This window comes from Dipodomys spectabilis, unplaced genomic scaffold (genome assembly GCF_019054845.1).
Source record: "Dipodomys spectabilis isolate Male_0828 unplaced genomic scaffold, ASM1905484v1 ptg000395l, whole genome shotgun sequence".
In the NCBI taxonomy this organism is placed as follows: domain Eukaryota; kingdom Metazoa; phylum Chordata; class Mammalia; order Rodentia; family Heteromyidae; genus Dipodomys; species Dipodomys spectabilis.
Window position 1 is genome coordinate 860,002 of NW_024871072.1, and position 20,398 is coordinate 880,399.

Consider the following 20,398-nt stretch of genomic DNA (forward strand, 5'->3'; position numbering starts at 1 on the left):
AATCTCTCCAGTATTTTCCAAGCAGATCAAGTCACTTGCAGATAATGAAGAAGCTTTGTGGCCCAGGGGTCCATGGCTTGGAATCAAAGATAGTATCAGGAGGCCCAGGGGTCTCGTGTATGGTAGAGATGTCCAGGTGATTTGAGTTTCTGACCTTCCTGTTCTCCATGAGGCCTGAGCAGTGCGGAGGGCAACGAGGAGGTGTCTTCTACAATAGCCACTGAAGTGAGGGAGGCAGAAGTTCAGCTGTTCCAATGGGCAGATGTGGAGAGGTTTCTAGAAGGGGATCAAGTCCGCTGCTTTGGGCAGGAGTATCAGTACAGAAAGCAACATAGCAATTAATTTTCTTTTCTGACTACTGAAAAGTGGAAAGATGCTCAAGTTTACCATTTAAAGGAACAATAGACATTTCTAAAATCTCTGTCTAAACTTTTGTTTTCTTTAAAAAACACACAAAAAACCAGGTCATCACAAAAAGTAATGTAAATGGAGGCTGTAGGCAGGTACTGTTCTGTCCGTGGCAGTCTTTTGTGTAAAGTAAGGCGTATTGGAGCTCCAATTTAACTGATGCAGTGGGGTTTACTGGCTATGCATGCCGAAGCAGTGCAAGTCGTCCGTGCCCTTGCTGTCGAAGCCTGGGAGGGGCTGACCATACTTGTCCACGCACCAACAGAAGCCCCGCTTTCTGCCTTTGGAGGGGCGACACTGCTTCTTCTTATAAAATCCTTTCTTGTCGCAGTTGGGGATGTGCACACCCCTGGGACTCAGCACATTGGGGAACTTCAGGTGATTCAGGGTGTCTTGCATCTCTCTAAGGAAGGGACCGTATTCTATCTCCAGTTTGGACTCCGAGGAGAAGGTCTGGGTGTCCGTGCTCTGGGACTCATAGTCGACTTTGTAGTGCTGGCTGTCCTTTGTGTGACCTTTCTTGATGGTGTCCAGCTTCGCGTGAATGGAATGGAACTTGGAGTCAGGCACCCTATGTGTGCTGGGAGGGGAATGGCTCTCCAAGCTCCCCGTGCCTAGGTCCTCCTCTGACTCACTAGCATTTCCTGAGGCAGAGGGCGCCAGCAGCAGGTAGGCGCTCAGCCGGCCAGGATGCTGGCATTGGCGCAGAACCCGCGGCCATCCAGCAGCGCCTGCAGTGGGCGTGGCTCGGTTGGTGGCAGCTGGCAGCTGAGCCCCTAGCTGCAGAGTTCTGTGTGGACACCTCACGGCTGGCCCTCCCGCAGAGCACATGTCAGGCAGCTGCCACAGCCTGGCTCGCGCACCAGCTCGGCACACGCAGGCACTGCAGGCAGAGGCTCGCACTGGGCCAGCGCGATCCCATCACAGTGCTTGCAGTGCAAGATGGGACCCTCGTCACCGGTGGCCTGAGGAGCAGGGCCAGGGCGGTGAGTAGAGCTGCCCTGAGCGCCGGGAGCCGCCGGAAGCATGGCGCCCATTGCAGGGGCCAACTGGAGTAAGCAGTTACTGGGTCAAGGCAAGCAGTGTGAGATTGCAGGATCTGGAGCGCAAGTACCGGTGCTCGGCGTGCAGCTGCCCAGATTCCACCTCAGTACCTATAAGTTCTAATGTCACCCTTTTTCTGTCTTATAGTAGTTTGGCTGATTTTAATGTAGTTAATCCATTTTGAGTTGATGTTAGTGCAAGCAGAGATCCACTTCCAGTTTTCTGCCTATTGATGTCCAGTTTCCCCAACACCAATAGTTGAAGAGGCTATGATGTCTGTGTATGTGTGGTGTGTGTGTGTGTGTGTGTGTGTGTGTGTGTGTGTGTGTGTGTGTGTCTGTGTGTCTGTGTCTGTGTGTGTCGGTCGTGGGGCTTGAACTCTCGGCCTCGGAGCTACTCCTCAGCATTTCATCTCCAGGCTAGTACTTGAACAACAGTTCCACTTCCCATTTTCTTGTGGTTTATTGGAGCTAAGAGTCTCATCGACTTCCCTGGCCCTGCTGGCTTTCAACAACCATTCTCAGATCTCAGCCTTCTGATTAGCTAGATTAAAGGCATGAGCCACAGTCACCCAGCAAGGCTATGTTTTTTCCACATTACATCTTTCACTCTTTTGTCGAATATCAGATGATTGTAAGTATGTAGTTTTATTTCTGTGTCTTTTCATCTTTTTTAATACGTTTTTTTTTGTAAAAATAATGTACAAAGGGATTGCAGTTACATAAGGTAGGTAATGAGTTCATTTCCTCTCAAGCATTGATACTTCCTCCTTTGTTTTTCCCCTACCATCCCTACCCTTCCACCTCCATAACTACTCCTTTCCATCCCTCCTTCCCACTCCCTGCCTAAATTGTAAAGTTCGTTTTTGAACATAGTGTCTTGATCTCATTGTTAAAATGGGTCAAACTGTAACCCTAGTTAAGCATTTGGTTTTTTCCCTTCACCTCCCAAAGCTAGAGAAATGTACATACAAGATACAGGGCACCAACATCAAAGAAACAAAAAAAAACACAAAAATTAGGTTACAAGATTGGGTGGAAGAATGATGACTGTTGACTTAATTTAATGAGTATTCTATAGTTTTTAATGGTAAGGTTTATTAACTCAAAGGGGGAGAAAAAACATTCAGAATAGTGGAATGTGGCTACTACTCATTTGATGTGTGTGGATAGATTATGATTAATAAAAATATATCTATTAATTACCAGTGGTAGACTGCTATGTTAACTGGGAGGAGACTTTGGTAATGCCAGGGGTTTGAATACTGGTAATGAAGCAGAATATGAGGGGAGAGCATTTGCTAAAGTTGTAACTTCCTAGGCTCATACTAAATACATTGAAGTAGAATGCTAAGTGATGATCGACTGAGCACCAAATTTTATTTGTTGACTTTTTGTTTTGTGAAGTCCAGGGATTTGAACCTAGAGCCTGGGTGCTGTCCTTTAATTTTTTCTCAAGGCTAGTGCTCTACCAGTTGAACCACAGCTTCAAGTCCATAATTTTGGTGGTTAATTGGAGATGAGTCTTTCCAAATTTCCTCTTTGGGCTTGCTTCAAACGTGATCCTCAGGTATCAGCCTCCCGAGTAGCTCGCATTCCAGTTGTAAGCCACCAGAACCTGGCTAGAATCACATTTTAAAAGTGTTCTCTAGGTGAATCAGATGTGTCTAGGTACTATGTGAGCATTTTGGTTCCAGTGGGTTATGTCAGATTTAGAATAACATCAGAATTTTTCTTCTTGTAACTCGCAGCATCCAATATCTATATAATTTATTCAGATCTTCATGTCTGATTTTTTTTCTTCATTGTACCTTTTTATTCTTACTTCACAAGCAAGCACATCAGTGATGTTTTCCTTTTCTGAAGCAAGTTACATCCTTTCCCATCAATGAGGGATGTACTTGCTGCTCTTACTGCCTGGAGTACCTGCTTCTAGTTAATTGCATGGATGATGGCTCTCAGGTTAACTATCTCCTCCTCAGGAATATCTCCTCACATAACCGCTGTGAAGTTGTTGCCACAAAACTACCAATGTCATGTCTCTGATTTATAAAAATTATCATTATGATTTCTGGTTTTCTTTTCAGCATGAAATTGATGAGGAGAGAGCCACATTCACTTGTTTCTCCAACACCTATAATAGTGCCTGGTCCTTAGTGCTCAGGAGCCTTGCATAGGGATCAGCCTTCTCCAGCTCAATTTATCTTAGCTTCTGGTCAAGACAGCACTTGAAGCTGATGTCTGGTGGCTAGCAGTCATTCCCTCTCATTCTTTGTGCCTTTCTGTGTTGCTGAGTCCACCTCAGAGCAAGATCAGTGCCTGACACCTATTTGCTGCTATGGAAAGATGGCTATGACATCATACAAGTTATGGGCATTGTTTTGTGAAACTGTGTGCAGAGACGCATCTCCACACAAGTTCTCCAAGGCAAGTGTCTCCCATGCCCAGGAGTCCATTCCACAACTCAGCATCCTAACTATCACCTACTCCCTAATGCACTCAGTGTATATTCCCATTTCCATTAAAAAAAGAAAATTCAAGATATGCCTTTGATGATTTGTCATTGAATTACTGAAACAAAGTATATAATTTTGGGGCTAGGAAGGTGGCTTAGTGGTAGAGTGCTTGCCTTGCATGCATGAGGCTCTGAGTTCGATTCCTCAGAACCACATAAGCAAAAAGAAAATAAGCTGGAAGTGGCCCTGTGGCTCAAGTGGTAGAGCGCTAGCCTTGAGCTGAAGAGCTGATGGATAGCACCCAGGCCCAGAGTTCAAGCTGACAACCGGACCCCAAAAAAAGTATATAATTTTATGTATTTGTAAGTCTTTGTCCATCTCTCTTGAGCCCTTGGCATATTTCTATGTGTTTGCAGCTTGGGAAGGGAAATAAGGTTTAATTCAGGATAGTCAAAAACATTTTGGGAGGGAATGCCAACTTTCCATCTGATGTTCTACAGATGGCCATCTTGTCACAGGAACTGAGTAGACTGTCATAGCATAAGAGGCTTGTCCTGATTTCTACTGACTTTCCTCTGGGGTCACAGAGTGTGATCCTACTGCATACGTGTCGCTTGGCTACACTCGAGGGACCAGGTCTTCTCTGAAAATCTAGTGGCATGGGGGTAAGAGAAACTAAAACTCAGAACCCAGCTTCCCACATCACTAGGATTACAGGCCTGAGTCTCATATACTAACTCATAACTGCCTTTTTATACATCGTGTAGCCTGTTTCATTATATTCACCTCATAGACAGATATACAAATATATGTTTATATTTATCCATCTATTTATAATCAGTGTTATATCTAGAAACACAAAAATATATATTCATATAATTATAATCAAAGTTATATTACCACTTTCCCCAATAATATTTTACACTAATATTATGTGAAAAAATACTTAAGATTGAAAAAGTTAAAAGCCCTTGTAGTATGAAAAATCATATTTGATCTTATATATCATATAATATACTGTATAAAATGTAATGAATATAACATGTATTTCCATATAACTGATTTAATTGCTTCTTGATTTTGTGTTTGTCGATCTATATAAGCCTTCTTTCTTCTATTGATGATGGCTTATACTTTCCAGTGTCGATATTTCTTATGTATTTTGTCAAATATATTCAGCCCTAAGTAGAATTTTTATGTTAATGGAGCCAAATTTTTCTTCAATATTTCCCAAAGCGCAATGAATATGTATATAGAATTGAACTCACTGTTGGAAGAAAGTCCCACATACCACTATAAGTATTGTAGCATTTGTCCCAATTGACAGAGCAGCTTTCTAGGTCATCTGATCTGGTATGTCCTAGATCTTTTGTAGCCACCTTATCACCCCATGCAGGCATGGCCTGGCTTCCTTGCAACTCCCTGTGCATTTAACCATTCCCTTTATATCCAGTAGGCTCTCTTGATCATCCCACTGTCACTCTGTTTTCCCACACACAGAACACATGTGCATGGTGCTTTACATTGTAGGTTGAAAAAAAAAAACACATTTAAGGCTCATGAATTACATAATATAACATAAACACTGACATTTTAATAACGTTAGAAAAATAACTAGAATGATCATTTTACAACAATCAGGACCAAAAAGAAATATAACGATTTTCTAAAGAAGGGGGGAAGCAATCTCTAAATCTGGATTGTCTTCTAAGTTGGCTTCAGACACAAATTCTGCCTCAGAGTCCTCAAAAGGATCTACTTCCTCATTAAAGGCAGTATTTTCTTCCCGAGTCTAGGGAGGGACAGATCTTATTTCTCAATTGGAAATTGGATCCCCAGCAGAAGGACAGATTGGTCTGGATATTCTGTGAGGACAGATTCCCTTTCCTCAACTGAATCTAGACTTTGAACCTAACTTACTGGTTTTCTTGAACATAGACTGGGGTCATTTTGCATTAGCACATATTTACCCTGCACTCCAGGACCAAAACATTTTTTACTGGTTTGGATGTGATCTAGGTGAATTGTGAACATCAGTGGAAGACATTCTGGATCATCTTCTTCCTTGGTGGTATGTGCAGGTACACCTATATCACATGTGGAGTTCAGAACCAGTGGGATGTCCACAGGACTCAAAACCTAGTTGGGCCTTTCTACACATTGAAAAAAGCCTCTATGTTCACATGCTTTCTGGAGTCCAGTTTTGGCTTCCAATCTCCATCAGTCACCATAGGCGACATCACTGATGGGTTCTTTATCTGGAGTTCAGCAGGAAGTTCTCTACAGTGACACAAACATAAGAATGTAAATAGGTACAGAAGTCTTAGAGTAAACTCTAGAAGTTAAAGTGTGACTAAACTTCTATGAGGATTTAGTAGGAGAAGCTGTAGAACTTGAGTTTGGGCTGAACACTGATGAGAAGGTAGGGTGTTTCTAATGACTGGTTATGTCCAAGTTCTTTTAAAAAGGGAACAGACATTACCCAGCATAGAACATCCATAAAAGAACATTTTGTCAAGCTGGGTAGTACAAAGGGCTCTTGGCAAAGCAGGCCCATCCCTTGAGACCTAGGTTCCATCCCTACTCAAAAGCTCTAAGGCATCTAAACAAGGACTATTTACTCTTTTCCTTGGTCTCACGGGTCATGCATTGCGCCAGCTGGTCCAGAAGAATATGTAAGCAGAACAGCAAGTCTGAAGAGGGCATGTTGAGCTTGTCATACTGTGTAAGTTTTTTCAGGATGTCTAGTTTCTTGTGCTCATAAAAATCATCAGGGTAGAAGTCCATCCAAATAGTTAAGATGGAACAATTGATGCTGTGGGCAGATTGGTGACAAGGAAAATGAGAGTCTGCCCTCTCCATCCTGAGCCTTCTACTATAGACCCTTTGTGGCAGGACTAGAATGCTGGGAAGTGGGAAGAGACTCCTGGAAGCAGAACCCTCACAACCCACTTCTAGAAATTTCTAATGCAACCCTCCAAAATTCTCCCTGTGATGGGCAGAGAAAGTTGTTTCCCCACTGTGTCTGACTTGCTACACACAACCCTCCCTGTCATCGAGGGATTGTGATCCATGCTGGCCTGGTCATAAACAGAAAACCCTGTCATAAAAATGGCTACAGCAGCGGTGAGCACAGGTGGCTCATGCCTGTAATCTTAGCTACTCAGGAGGCTGAGATCTGAAGATCCCAGTTCAAAGCAACTCTAGGCAGGAAAGTGTGTGAGACTCCTATCTCAATAATCCACTAGAAAACTAGAAGTGGCACTGTGGCTGAAACAGTAGAGCACTCGCCTTGAGCTGAAGAGTGCAGGGACAGTGTACAGGTGCAGCGTTCAAACCACATGACCAACAAAAACAAAAGTGACTAAAGCGAAAAGAGCAGGTGTATGGCTCACTTTGTAGAGCACCTACCTAAAATTCATGAATCCCTGAGTTTAATTGCTAAGATTGAAAGGAGGAAAGAATATGAAGGAATGGAAGGAAGAAAAGAAGGAAGGGAGGAATTTTGATATAACCAAATACTGGAAAGATGTGAAGTATTAAAGGTATCACAAGTATTTTATATGAAAAGATAGATTGTTCACTAAAAGGCAAATTATAAAATGTGGAATTCAGGCTAAAATACATGTACAGTTTTGTTTTTCTGTAAAGTGATACTTACGTGCCTCTTTAGTTTAAAAGTAGTAAATGAGTTTGAAAAATGGAGGAGTTGTTAGAAATGAATCATTATATCTTATCACTTTTTCTGCTACGTTCACCACCTACAAAATTGGAACAATGTTCATCATTTTAATTATTAATGTATTAATTTAATCTTTCATCTTTAGTGTATAGTCTATTGTGCACATCGTTTGTTTGAACTCTTTTTTTTTGTTTGTTTTTTGTCCATGATGGGTCCTGAACTCTGGGCCTGGGCACTGTCCCTCAGCTCTTCACCTCAAGGATATCACTTTACCACTTGAACCACAGTGCCACTTCTGGCTTTTCTGCTTATGTGGTACTGAGAAATCGAACCCAAAGGCTCATACATGCAAGGCAAGCACTCTACCACTTAGCCAACTTCCCAGCCCTGAAATCTTTATTTTTTCCTTCAGACATAGGCTTGAATACAGGGCATGGGTGCTGACCCAGAGCTTCTTTGCTCAAGTTTAGCACTCTGCCATACAAGATTAAACCATAGTGCCATTTCTTGTTTTTTAGTGGAAATAGCAGTCTCATGGGAACTTTTCTGCCCAAGACTGGCTTTGAACCAACATCCTCATTTCTCAGCCTCCTGAGAAGGTAGGATTACAGGCGTGAGCCACCTGTACCCTTGTGCTCATTTATTTTCTTTTAAATGTTATATAAGTTTAGTTCCCCCACCCAAATACGTGCAAACTGAGATGCAAATTGGCTTTAAATAAACCACTAGTTGAGGATGCTGAAATTACAAATGATGGCAAATTGTTTTTAACATTTTTTAATATGAGAAGCTTGAACTGAGGGCCTGATTGAAATCCCTATTCTCTTGTGCTCAAGGCTATCACTCTACTAGTTTGGCCCACAGGGCCCTTTTAGTTGCTTGGTAACCAGTTAATGAGATAATAGTCTCACAGACCTTCTTACCCAGGCTGTTATTCATCCTCGATTATCAGATCTCAGCCACCTGAGTTATTATGATTACAGGCATGAGAAACTGTCACCAGTTTTTTAAAAAGCAACAACAGATTACTTTAGGGGAGGATGGAGGAGGAGAAGCTAGAGGCTAAACAAGCTCCTCACATAGAAAATAGTTGTAGTGTTCCACTGAAGAGTCCTAGGTCAGAGAATGACCAAGTGTGCCATCACAGTACAGTTTGGCCTGAGAGGGAAAATCCAGGCCAGGAGACAGATCTGAGCACTTGCCATTAGCTGCAGCTGTGGTGGTGGCGGCAACGGCAGCAGCCTAGCCACCAAAAGAACAACACAGAGTCTGGGACAATGGTGCCAGACACAGCAGGTGACCGGATTCTACTTAAAACCAGAAAGAACTGATAAGTAGCAGATATCTTCATCCTGCTTATCACAGACCAGAGACAACCCAGGAACCAAGACTCCAGGGTGAGTAGAATCCTGACATACTCACTCCTTCTTAGGGAACAGAGGAGGGAAGGCCACCCTTACCATCCTCACCCCCGGAGACCTCCATATTTGATATTGAAAAGGCCCAGCTGAGCAGCAAGCTCCAACTCAGGCCTTGGGAAAAAAAAATTCATTTAGGAGGTCTCAGGCACCTGACCTGACCTGCCAGGCTCAGCTCCTCCCTGGGAAAAGTCACCCAGCCCAGGCAGACAAAGCTCTGCCCCGAGGGGAGTGACTTTCTTCACTGGGTAAACAGAGCCAGAGGCTGCCCCTCCCTACAGCAGCCTAGACAATCAAGTGAAATTCAGTAAACATAAACCCTGAGAATGGCTCTAGGCTGGGCTCTGTGAGTGTCTCAGAAGTTACCCCTCAGGGAAAAGCTGCAATTTGCTGAAAGGCCTCAATTCTACCCAGAACATAGCCTCATCACAGCATCTTCAAATTAGAGGAAACAGCCATCTCCCTCTTTTGTGAAACTCAAAGCAGATCTCCCTCTCATTGAACTATACTGGGAGGAGGATCACAAAATCCTGATCATTTTTCTGCCTGCTCCAACAAATTGACTTAAGAAACCAATCAAGCCACAGGCAAACCAAACACCACAAGCAGACTAAAGACTCCACCAAGAGACTGGTTACAGACACAGGGAGATACAGGATCTTCACATCTAATTCCCCCCCCCCCCCCCGCAAAAAAAAAAGAACTCTTTTTGGTACCTTTTTTAATTTCTAGTTTTTTAAAAAAATTGTTTTCTATTAATTTTTTTCTCCCCTCCTAATTTTTATTTTAGGTGTATGTGTGTGTGAGTGTGCTTTGTTTAAATCTCTACTGACCTTTTGGTCCTTTTATCTTTTTTTCTTTTTCATTCTTTTCATTTTTCTTCTGTTTCCTTGTTTTTGTGTGTGACTGATTTGCTGTTCTGCTCATCTTCAGATATATGCCCATTGTCAAATATTAGACCTTACCCCCATTGTATACACATTAATCAAGAATTTTATTACTCAAAGCAAAACTTCTTAGCCTTAAATTCTGTAATAGCAGTATTATCTCTTTAGGCCTATATAATTTTTGAGAATTTTTATTTTTTAGTTTTTCATGTCTCCTTTCTATCCCTCCCCTCTTCTCATCGTATCTTTTTCTTCTCTCAATATCACCTTAAATTTAGATAATTTTTAAGATTCATTTATTAAACTTAAATATTTGTTTTTCCCATTTTTTCTTGTCCTTTTTTCTCTCTCCTACTATTCTGTCCAATCCATTTCCCTCTTTGAGATTAGAACTTGGTTAAATTCACTCTCCTTTTACCTCTCTACATTCTTCTAATCCTATTTTTCCTCACATTTGTCCCTAAATATAATAATTTCTGGTTTGCCAAATTCGTCCTTGCTGTTGTTAGCCCATTAATCCATAGTTGTTTGATGTTGAATAGATTGTATCTGTTGAAGTAGATTATATCTGTGTCCTTTTGCCTGTGCAACTGCAGGACTTTGGTTGATGCATGCCTTCAAAAAGTATTCTAGCAGAAAACTTTCATATCAAATGGGCAGAACAAGCCAGAAAAACACAAGAAAAATGAAAGTCCTGGTATCTCAACTCCCACTCATGATAACCAGTATTCCAGAGGAGAGTTCCCCAAAAGCTCAATAAATATTACTTGGAAACATGGTGAATGAACAGATAGAAAACCTGCAAAGGACTCAGTGTGAACATGATAGGGAGAGAGAGGAAGCAAACCAAAGAGCAATGCAGTAATCCCATGAGCATGAGGAAGCTACTCAAAGATTGATACAGAAATGCATGAATAGGTTGAGAACACTCAAAGAGAAATAAAGGAATTGTGTGAGCAGGCTGAGAACCATCATAGAATTATAGGAATTGCATGAGCAGGCTGAAAACAGACAAAGAGAATGTCAGGAATTGCGTGAACAAGCTGAGAACAGTCAAAGAGAACTACAGGAATTGCATGAAAATGAGGAAGCTAATCAAAGAGTAACACTGGAATTGCAAGGGAGGGACGAGAATAAACAAAGTTCAATAGAGGCATTCATGGAATCCATAAACAGACAGTTGAAAGAATTCAGGGAGACCACAAAGGGAATGCTGAATGGAACCCAACAGAAGGAATGTGAGTATAAGGAAACCATAACCAAAGAACTAAGTGATTTGAGAATAAGAACTGAACACCAAATTAAGGAAGTAAAGAAGTCCATTCAAGATCTAAAACAAAGCTCCAACAAAGAATTTGAAGTAATCAAAACCAAACAATTAGAAGGAAAATGAATAAAAAACAAAGAAGAAAGTCTTGACAGTAGGTTAGGCCATGCAGAAGATCGAATCTCGGTAAATGAAGACAGCCTAGATATTATACAGAAACAATGTACAACTATCCATGACAAACCCAGAAATATGATAGATATATTCAGCAATTGGAAGACACCATCAGAAGGCCTAATCTGAGAATAATGGCTGTAGAGTAGCACCTAGAAACAGAAGATAATGGTCTAGGAAATTTGTTTAACAGGATCCTAGCAGAGAAATTCCCAAACATGCAAAAGGATAGGCCTATTCAGATACAGGAAACGTTTAGAGCCCCAAATAGAACAGACGAGAGCAGGACATCCCACCGTCACATTATAATATGCACAAGATCAATTCAGACCAAGGAAAAGATCCTTAAAGCTGTCAATGAGAAAAGATAAATCATCTATGAAGGGAAAACAATTAGAATAACTTCATTTTTTTCATCAGAGTAAATTAAAGCAAGAAGAGCCTGGAATGATGCATGCCATGACCTAAAGACAAAGTATGAACCAAGAATACTGTAAACAGCTAAATTCTCCTTCATAACCGAAGGTGAAATAAAAATCTTCCATAGAAAAGAAAAACTGAAAAAAAATATATCTCCACCAAACCGGTCCTACAAAAGATGCTTAAAGATGTCCTAAACAGACAGAACGGACAAGATCACAATAAAGACAAAGAAATGGCACCCAAACTGAGAATCCAAAAACCATAGGAAGAACCAAGTTGAGGCAGCCCCCAAGAAGGCGGATAAAATGGCAGAAACTACCAAACACTTCTCAGTCCTTTCTCTCAATATTAACGGATTTAACTCTCCAATTAAGCGACATACACTGTCTAGTTGGATTAAAAAGCAACATTCTTCTATCTGCTGCCTTCAGGAATCACACCTTGCTCATAAAAACAAATACACTTTGAACATGAAAGTCTGGAACAAAATCTACCAAGCAAATGGCCAGCATAAACAGAGAGGAATTGCAATCATAACATCAGATAAAATAGACTTCAAATTAAAATTAGTGAGAAGAGATAAAGAAGTTCACCACATACGAATTAAGATATTTCTTTCAGGAGGATTCTTCTCAACACCAGCAAGAACCAACAATGAGCGGACATCTTCACCATGCAGTTCACAAACCAGACACAACCCAGGAACCAAGACTTGGGGCGTGAGTAGAAGCCTGACATCCTCACTCCTTCTCAGGGAGCAGAGGAGGGAAGGCCACCCCTCCCCTCCCCAGTACTGGAGATCTCCATCTTGGATACCAACAAAGCTCAGCGGAGCTGCTAGCTCCAACTCAGGCCTTGGAAGAAAACTAGAGTCATTTAGCAGGTCACAAGAACCTAAACAGACCTGCCAGACTCAGCTCCTACCAGGGAAAATTCACCAAGCTCCGGCGCCAGTGCTAGGAGTGGCTTTCTTCACTGGGTAATCAGAGCCAGAGGCTGTTCCTCCCTTTAGCAGCCTTGATAATCAATTGAAATTCAGTAAACATAAACCCTGAGAATGGCTCCAGGCAGGGCTCTGTGAGTTTCTCACTAACTAGCCCCCGGGAAAAGCTACTATTTGCTGAAAAGCCTCAAATCTAAACAGAAACTAGCCTCATCACAGCATCTCCAAATTTGAGGAAAAAGCCACCTCCCTCTTTTGTGATACTAAAAGCAGATCTCCCTCCCATTGGAATAAACTGGGAGGAAGATTGCAAAATCCTGGGCAAAGTAGAGCATTTTTCTGCCTGTTCAAACAAACTGACTTAAGAAACCAGCCAAGCCACAGGACCACAAGCAGACAGAGTCTCCAACAAGAGACTGGTTACGGAAACATGGGAGATACAGGATTTTTCCCAACCCTCCCAAAAAATTCAAAGAAATTTTTCTTCTCTTCTTCTTTTTTTTATACCTTTTATAATTTTTTTTTCTTTTCTAAAACTTTATTTTTAATTTTTAATTTTTACGTTTTTTGAAAAAAATTGTTTTCTAGTAACTTTTTTTCCTCATAATTTTTATTTTAGGAGTACATGTGTGTGTGCCGTTTACTTTTTTCTTTCTTTTTATAAAAAAAATTCTTTTTGTTTTTGTTTAGTTCAACTGAACTTTTTATCTTTTTTCTTTCTCTCTTATGCTTTTCACATTTTCTTCTCTTTTGTTCTTCTTTATGAGACTTAATTGTTGTACTGCACATCCTCAGATAAACCCATAGTTGACTATTACACCCTATCCCCCATTCTGTACACACTTAATCCACAAATTTATTACTCAATTCAAAACCTCTGAGACTTAAATTCCTTAATAGCAGTACTACCAATTTATACCTATATAATATTTTAAGTATTTTTATTATTAAGATTTTCACATCTCCTTTATATCCCTCCCCTTCTCTCATTATATTCATGTTCTTCTCTGAATAGTTTGTTTTCGATTCTGCATAATAATTTTTACTTTTCTCTTTTTTTCTGGTCTCTATTTTTTCCCTTTCTTTTTCTTCTTTTTTCTCTGTCTCTACTTTCATACTATCCAACCTATTTCCTGCTTTGAGATTAGGACTTAGTTTACTCTCCCTGTCCCTTCCCACATCACTCTATTCCTATTTTTTACCCACATCTCTCCCTAACCCTAATAATTTCTGGTTTTCCAAATTCTTCTTTGTGGTTCATAGCCCATTAATACATAGTTGTTTGATGTTGAATAGATGTATCTGTTGAACTAGATTGTATCTGCAGACTATGGACTGTGCAAATTCAGACTTTGGTTGATGTTTGCCTTAAGTTAGTGCTCTAGCACAAAACTGGTGTTATTTTCATCCCAAATGGGCAGAGTAAGCCTGAAAAAACACAAGAAAAATGGCAAGTCCAGGTATCTCAACTCCCACTCGTGATAATCAGGGGACAGAACAGATAATGAATAATCCAGAGGAGAATTCCCAAAAAGCTCTACAAACACTGCTGGCAAACATGATAAATGAAAAGATTGAAAACCTACAAAGGACTCTGTATGAGCGTGATAGGGAGAGAGAGGAGGCAATCCAAAGGTTTACACAGGAATATCACGAGCGTGAGGAAGCTACTCAAAAACTGATACAGGATTTGCTTGAGCAGCTTGAGAATACTCCAAGAGAAAGGCAGGAATGGCGTGCACATGCTGAGAACACTCAAAGAGAACTACAGGAATGGCATGAACGGAAGGAAGCTAAGCAAAAAGTAATACAGGAATTGAGAGAGCAGGATGAGAACACACAAAGATCGCTAAAGGCATTCATGGAATCCATTAACAAAGAGCTGATGGAAGTCAAGGAGACCACAAAGGGAATGCTGAATGGAACCCAACAACAGGAATGGAAGTCCAAAGAAACCATAACAAATCAGCTAAGTGATTTGAGAACAAACACTTAACACCAACTTAAGGAAGTAAAGAAGTTCATACAAGATTTAAAACAAAGCTTCAACAAAGAATTTGAAGCCATCAAAGCTGACCAATTAGAAGGAAAAGAAATAAAAACCAAAGTAGAAAGTCTTGACAGCAGGTTAGACCATGTAGAAGGTCGAATCTTGGGGATTGAAAACAGCCTAGATATTATAGAGCAAGAACATACAACCATCCAAGACAAGTCCAAGAAATATGAAATATGAAATATCCAACACTTGGAAGACACCATCAGAAGGCCTAATCTAAGGATAATGGGTGTAGAGGAGCACCTAGAAACAGAAGGTAATGGTCTAGGAAATTTGTTTAACAGGACCCTGTCAGAGAATTTCCCAAACATGTAAAAAGATAGGCCTATTCAGATACAAGAAGCTGTTAGAACTCCAAATAGACCAGACCAGAATAGGACATCCCACCGTCACATTATAATCCACACAGGATCAATTTAGACCAAGGAACAGATCCTTAAAGCTGTCAAGGAGAAAAGATAAATCACCTGTAAATGGAAACCAATTAGAATCACCTCAGATTTCTAAGCAGATTCAATCAAAGCAAGAAGAACCTGGAATGATGCATGCCATGCCTTAGAAACAAACAACTATCAAGCAAGAATACTGTACCCAGCTAAACTCTCCTTCATAACTGAAGGCCAAATAAATACCTTCCATAGCAAAGAAAAATTGAAACAACACATCTCTACCAAACCACTCCTACAAAAGATTCTTAAAGATGTCCTACACATAGAAAACCAACAAGACAACAATAGAGGCCAAGAAATTGCACCCAAACCGAGAATCCAAGAACCATAGGAAGAACCCAGTTGCCGCAGCCCCCAAGAAGCAGATAAAATGCCAGGAACTCCCAAATACCACTCAGTCCTATCTCTTAACATTAACGGACTTAACTCTCCAATTAAGCGACATAGACTGTCTAGCTTGATTAAAAAGCACGATCCTTCTTTGTGCTACCTTCAGGAATTTTGCCATAAAAACAAACACATTTTCAATGTGAAAGGTTAGAACAAAATCTTCCAAGCAAATGGCCTCCATATACAAGCTGGAGTTGCAATCCTAATATCAGACAAAATAGACTTCAAATTAAAATTAGTTAGAAGAGATAAAGAAGGTCGCTACATACTTATTAATGGATCTCTCCTTCAGGAGGATATTACAATTCTAAATATTTATTTGCCAAGCAACAGAGCACCCAAATTTATCCAAGAAACACTACTTTCCCTTAAATCCTACATAGATCCAAAGACATTAATTGTAGGAGATTTTAACACACCATTCTCCCCACTAGATAGATCAACTCCGCAAAAACTCAACAGAGAAACCGCAGATCTAAACAGCTGCATACATCAACTAGATATAAAAGACATCTATCGAATATTTCACGCAGCACCATCAGAATACACGTTTTTCTCAGGAGCACATGGAACGTTTTCTAAAATAGACCACATTTTAGGCCACAAAGCAAACTTGCCCAAATTCAGAAACATTGAAGTTATACCTTGCATTCTCTCTGACCACAAGGGAATAAAATTAGAACTCAACAGCAAAAGCCACCAAAGAATGTCCGGTAACATATGGAGGTTGAACAACACTCTGCTGAATTACGAGTGGGTCATGGAAGAGATTAGAAAGGAAATTCAAATATTCATGCTATTCAACAAAAATAAGCACACAAATAACCAGCTCCTCTGGGACACAGCAAAGGCAGTATTCAGAGGCAAGTTTATAGCTCTGAGTTCCTACATCAACATATTGGAGATATGTGAAACCAACAATTTAACGAGACATCTGAACCTCCTTGAAAAAGACCAGCAAATAAACCCCAATCCAGTAGACGGAAAGAAATAATTAATATTAAATCAGAATTAAAAGAATTAGAATCCAAAATAAAACTATAGATAGAATCAACAAAACAAAGAGCTAGTTCTTCGAAAAAATTAACAAAATTTCCAGACCTTTAGCAAATCTTATCAGAAAAAGAAGAGAACACACCCAAATAAATAAACTCATAGATGAGAATGGAAACATCACCACGGAAACAACCAAGATTCAGAACATTTTAAGGGAATACTTCTCAAAACTTTATGCTAATAAGTTTGAGAACTTGACAGAAATGGACCTTTTCCTAGCAAATATTGACATGCCAAAACTAAACCAAGATGAGTTAAACCATTTTAACAGGCCCATATCAAGCATTGAAATAGAAACAGCAATAAGAGACTTTCTAGCTAAGAAAATTCCAGGACCAGATGGTTTTACAGCGGAATTCTACAAGGCCTTCAAAGCAGAGCTCACAGCAATACTCCTCCAAATCTTCAATGAAATCCAAAGAGAAACTTCACTACTGAACACATTCTATGAAGATATCATAACCCTCATCCCAAAACCGGGCAGGGACTCATCAAAGAAATAGAACTATAAACACATTTTCTTTGATGAACACTGATGCAAAACTTCTCAACAAAATTTTGGCCAATCGACTTCAACAATTCATCCAAAAAATCATACACCACGATCAAACAGGATTCATTTCAGGGATGCAAAGCTGGTTCAATATACGAAAATCAATTAATATTATCTATCACATCAACAGGAGCAAGAATAAGAACCACATGATTATCTCAATAGATGCAGAACAAGCATTTGACAAGATTCAACACGCCTTTATGATGAAGGTTTTGGAAAAATTAGGAATCCATGGGACATTCCTCAATACAGTAAAGGCTGTATATGACAAACCTACAGCCAACATTATACTTAATGGTGAAAAATTAAAGCCATTCCCTCTTAACTCAGGAGCAAGACAAGGATGTCCACTCTCTCCACTTATCTTAAATCTAGTATTAGAATGCCTAGGTACAGCAATTAGACAAGATGCAAACATAAAGGGGATGCAAATAGGGAAAGAAGAAATGAAACTCTCCCTCTTTGCAGATGACTTAATCTTGTATTTAAAGAATCCCATAGACTCTACTCCCAAATTACTCAAGCTGATTAAAAACTTTGGCAAAGTAGCAGGGTACGAAATACCAAATAAGTGAAGGATCTCTATGATGAAAACTTTAAAAACTTGAAAAAGGAAATCCAAACAGAACTTAGAAAATGGCAAAACACCCATGCTTCTGGATTGGAAAGATTAACATCGTGAAAATGGCAATACTTCCCAAGGCTATCTACAAATTCAATGCAATACCTATCAAAATTCAAACCTCATTCTTCAAGGAAATAGAAGAGGCAATCCAAAACAATGAAAGGCCCCGAATAGCAAAAACACTCCTCAACAGAAAGAACGCTGCTGGAGGAATATCAATACCAAATTTCAAACTCTACTCTAAAGCCATAGTAATCAAAACAGCTTGGCACTGGCAAAACAACAGACCTCAGGACCAATGGGATAGAATTGAAAACCCAGTAATAAACCTACAGACTTATAGCCATCTAATCTTCGATAAGGGAGCTCAAAAAATAGAATGGAAGAAAGACAGCCTCTTCAGTAAATGCTGCAGGCAAAATTGGTTAACTACTTGTAGAAAACCAAAGCTAGATCCTTATCTATCACCTTCCACCAGAATCAACTCCAAATGGATCAAAGACCTTGGAGTCAAAGCAGACATTCTGAAAACATTACAGGATGGAATAGGGGAAACCCTAGGTCTCCTTGGAGCAGGCCGAAATTTTCTTAATAGAGACCCGGAAATAAAACAAAGCAAATAAAGTTTGGACAAATGGGATTGCATGAAGTTGCAGAGCTTCCGCATGGCAAAGGACATAGCTAGCAAGATCAATAGAAAGCCCACGGATTGGGAAGATCTTCGCTATCCATACAACCTACAAGTGTCTCTTATGTAAACAATACTTGCAATTCAAAAAATTAAATCCCCCAATAACAAATCCTCAAAGAAACAACTGCCCAATAAATAAGTGAGCTAAAGACTTAAAGAGAAACTTCTCTGAAGAAGAAAGAAGCATGGCCAATAAACAGATGTAGAATGCTCAACCTCCCTAGCCATAAAAGAAATGCAAATCAAAACAACATTGAGATACCACCTCACTCCAGTTAGAATGGCAAAAATTAAGAACTCTAATAACAACAGATGTTGGAGGGAATCTGGACAGTAGGGAACCTTACTTCATTGTTGGTGGGAGTGTAAACTTGTTCAACCACTTTGGAAAGTAGTATGGAGGTTCCCCAAAAGACTCCAAATAGATCTCCCCTATGATCCAGCAATCCCACTTTTGGGCATTTACCCAAAAGTTTACAAACAAGACCACTCTAAAGCTACCAGCACAACTATATTTATTACAGCATTATTTACCATAGCTAAGATATGGAACCAACCCAGATGCCCCTCAGTACATGAATGGATCAAGAAAATGTGGCATACACAATGGAATTCTATGCCTCCATCGGAAAGAATGACATTGCCTCGTTTGTTAGGAAATGGAAAGACTTGGAAAAAATTATATTCAGTGAAGTATGCCAAGCCCAAAGAAACATAGGTCCCATGGTTTCCCTTATTTTCAATATCTAGTACATGTATGAGTCAAGCAGAAAAGGTCATATAAGTTAGGAAAATGAACCCTAAAATATGTATTTAAATGTTTTTTTTTCTTTCATGCATTTGTTTGTATTGCATTTATAAGATTATTTCTTTGTTGCTTTGTATGTCCCTCCCCCACAGTATAACCCCTGCTTTCACTGTATTTGATGTCGGTATAATTTGTGGAAGGGAAGGGGAAAAATAAGTCGTTTAAATAAGGACACATGTGGACCCATTGCATCAATGAGAAGTACAAGTTGTCATGTCGAAAACGAACTTTACAACTTTGTTGCGGGTGATGGGGGGAGGATTGGGCGGGAGGGGGGTGGGAGGCTGGGAAGGGATGTGAAGGGTAAAGGAAGGAGTAGGCTACAAAGCTTGATAGGAATTGTACTCATTATCTTGCCCATGTAATTGTAACCCCTCTGTACAGTATGTTCACAATAAAAAAAAGAAAAAAGAACAAAATAAAATAATTTAAAAAAGAAAACAACACACACACATATAACCCCAAAATAAAAATTATAAGAGGAAGAAAAAAAAGTTAATAGAAAACAAAAATTTTGAAAGTTTAAAATTTAAAAAAAAGTTTCAGAAAAAATTTTTTTTATAAAAGTACAAAAAAAGAGAATTTGATATTGGGGGAATGGGACAATCCTGTATCTTCCTTGTGTTCTTAACCAGTCTCTTGTTGGATTATCTGGTCGGCTTGTGGTGTTTGATTTTCCTGTGGTTTGTATGGTTTCATTAGTCAATTTGTTTGAGCAAGCAGAAAAATGCTCTGCTTTACCAAGGATTTTGTGATCCTCCTCCCAGGCTAGTTCAATGGGACAGAGATCTACTTTGAGTTTCACAAAAGAGGAAGATGGCTGTTTCCTCTAATTTGGAGGTCCTGTGATAAGGCTAGGTTCTGGTTAAAGTTGAGGCCTTTCAGCAAATAGCAGCTTTTTCCTGAGGAGTTAGCTTCTGAGAAACTCACAGAGCCCAGCCTGGAGCCATTCTCAGGGTTTATGTTTACTGAATTTCAATTGATTGTCAAGGCTGCTGTAGGGAGGGGCTGCCTCTGGCTCTGTTTACCCAGTGAATAAAGCCACTCCTGGGGCTGGCTGCTCAAG

At 40.0% G+C, this 20,398-nt stretch overlaps 1 pseudogene; it reads right to left on the bottom strand.

The window, feature by feature from the left end:
- Nucleotides 1–548: 548 nt before the first annotated feature.
- Nucleotides 549–1,436, bottom strand: LOC122096862 (annotated as a pseudogene).
- Nucleotides 1,437–20,398: the final 18,962 nt, after the last annotated feature.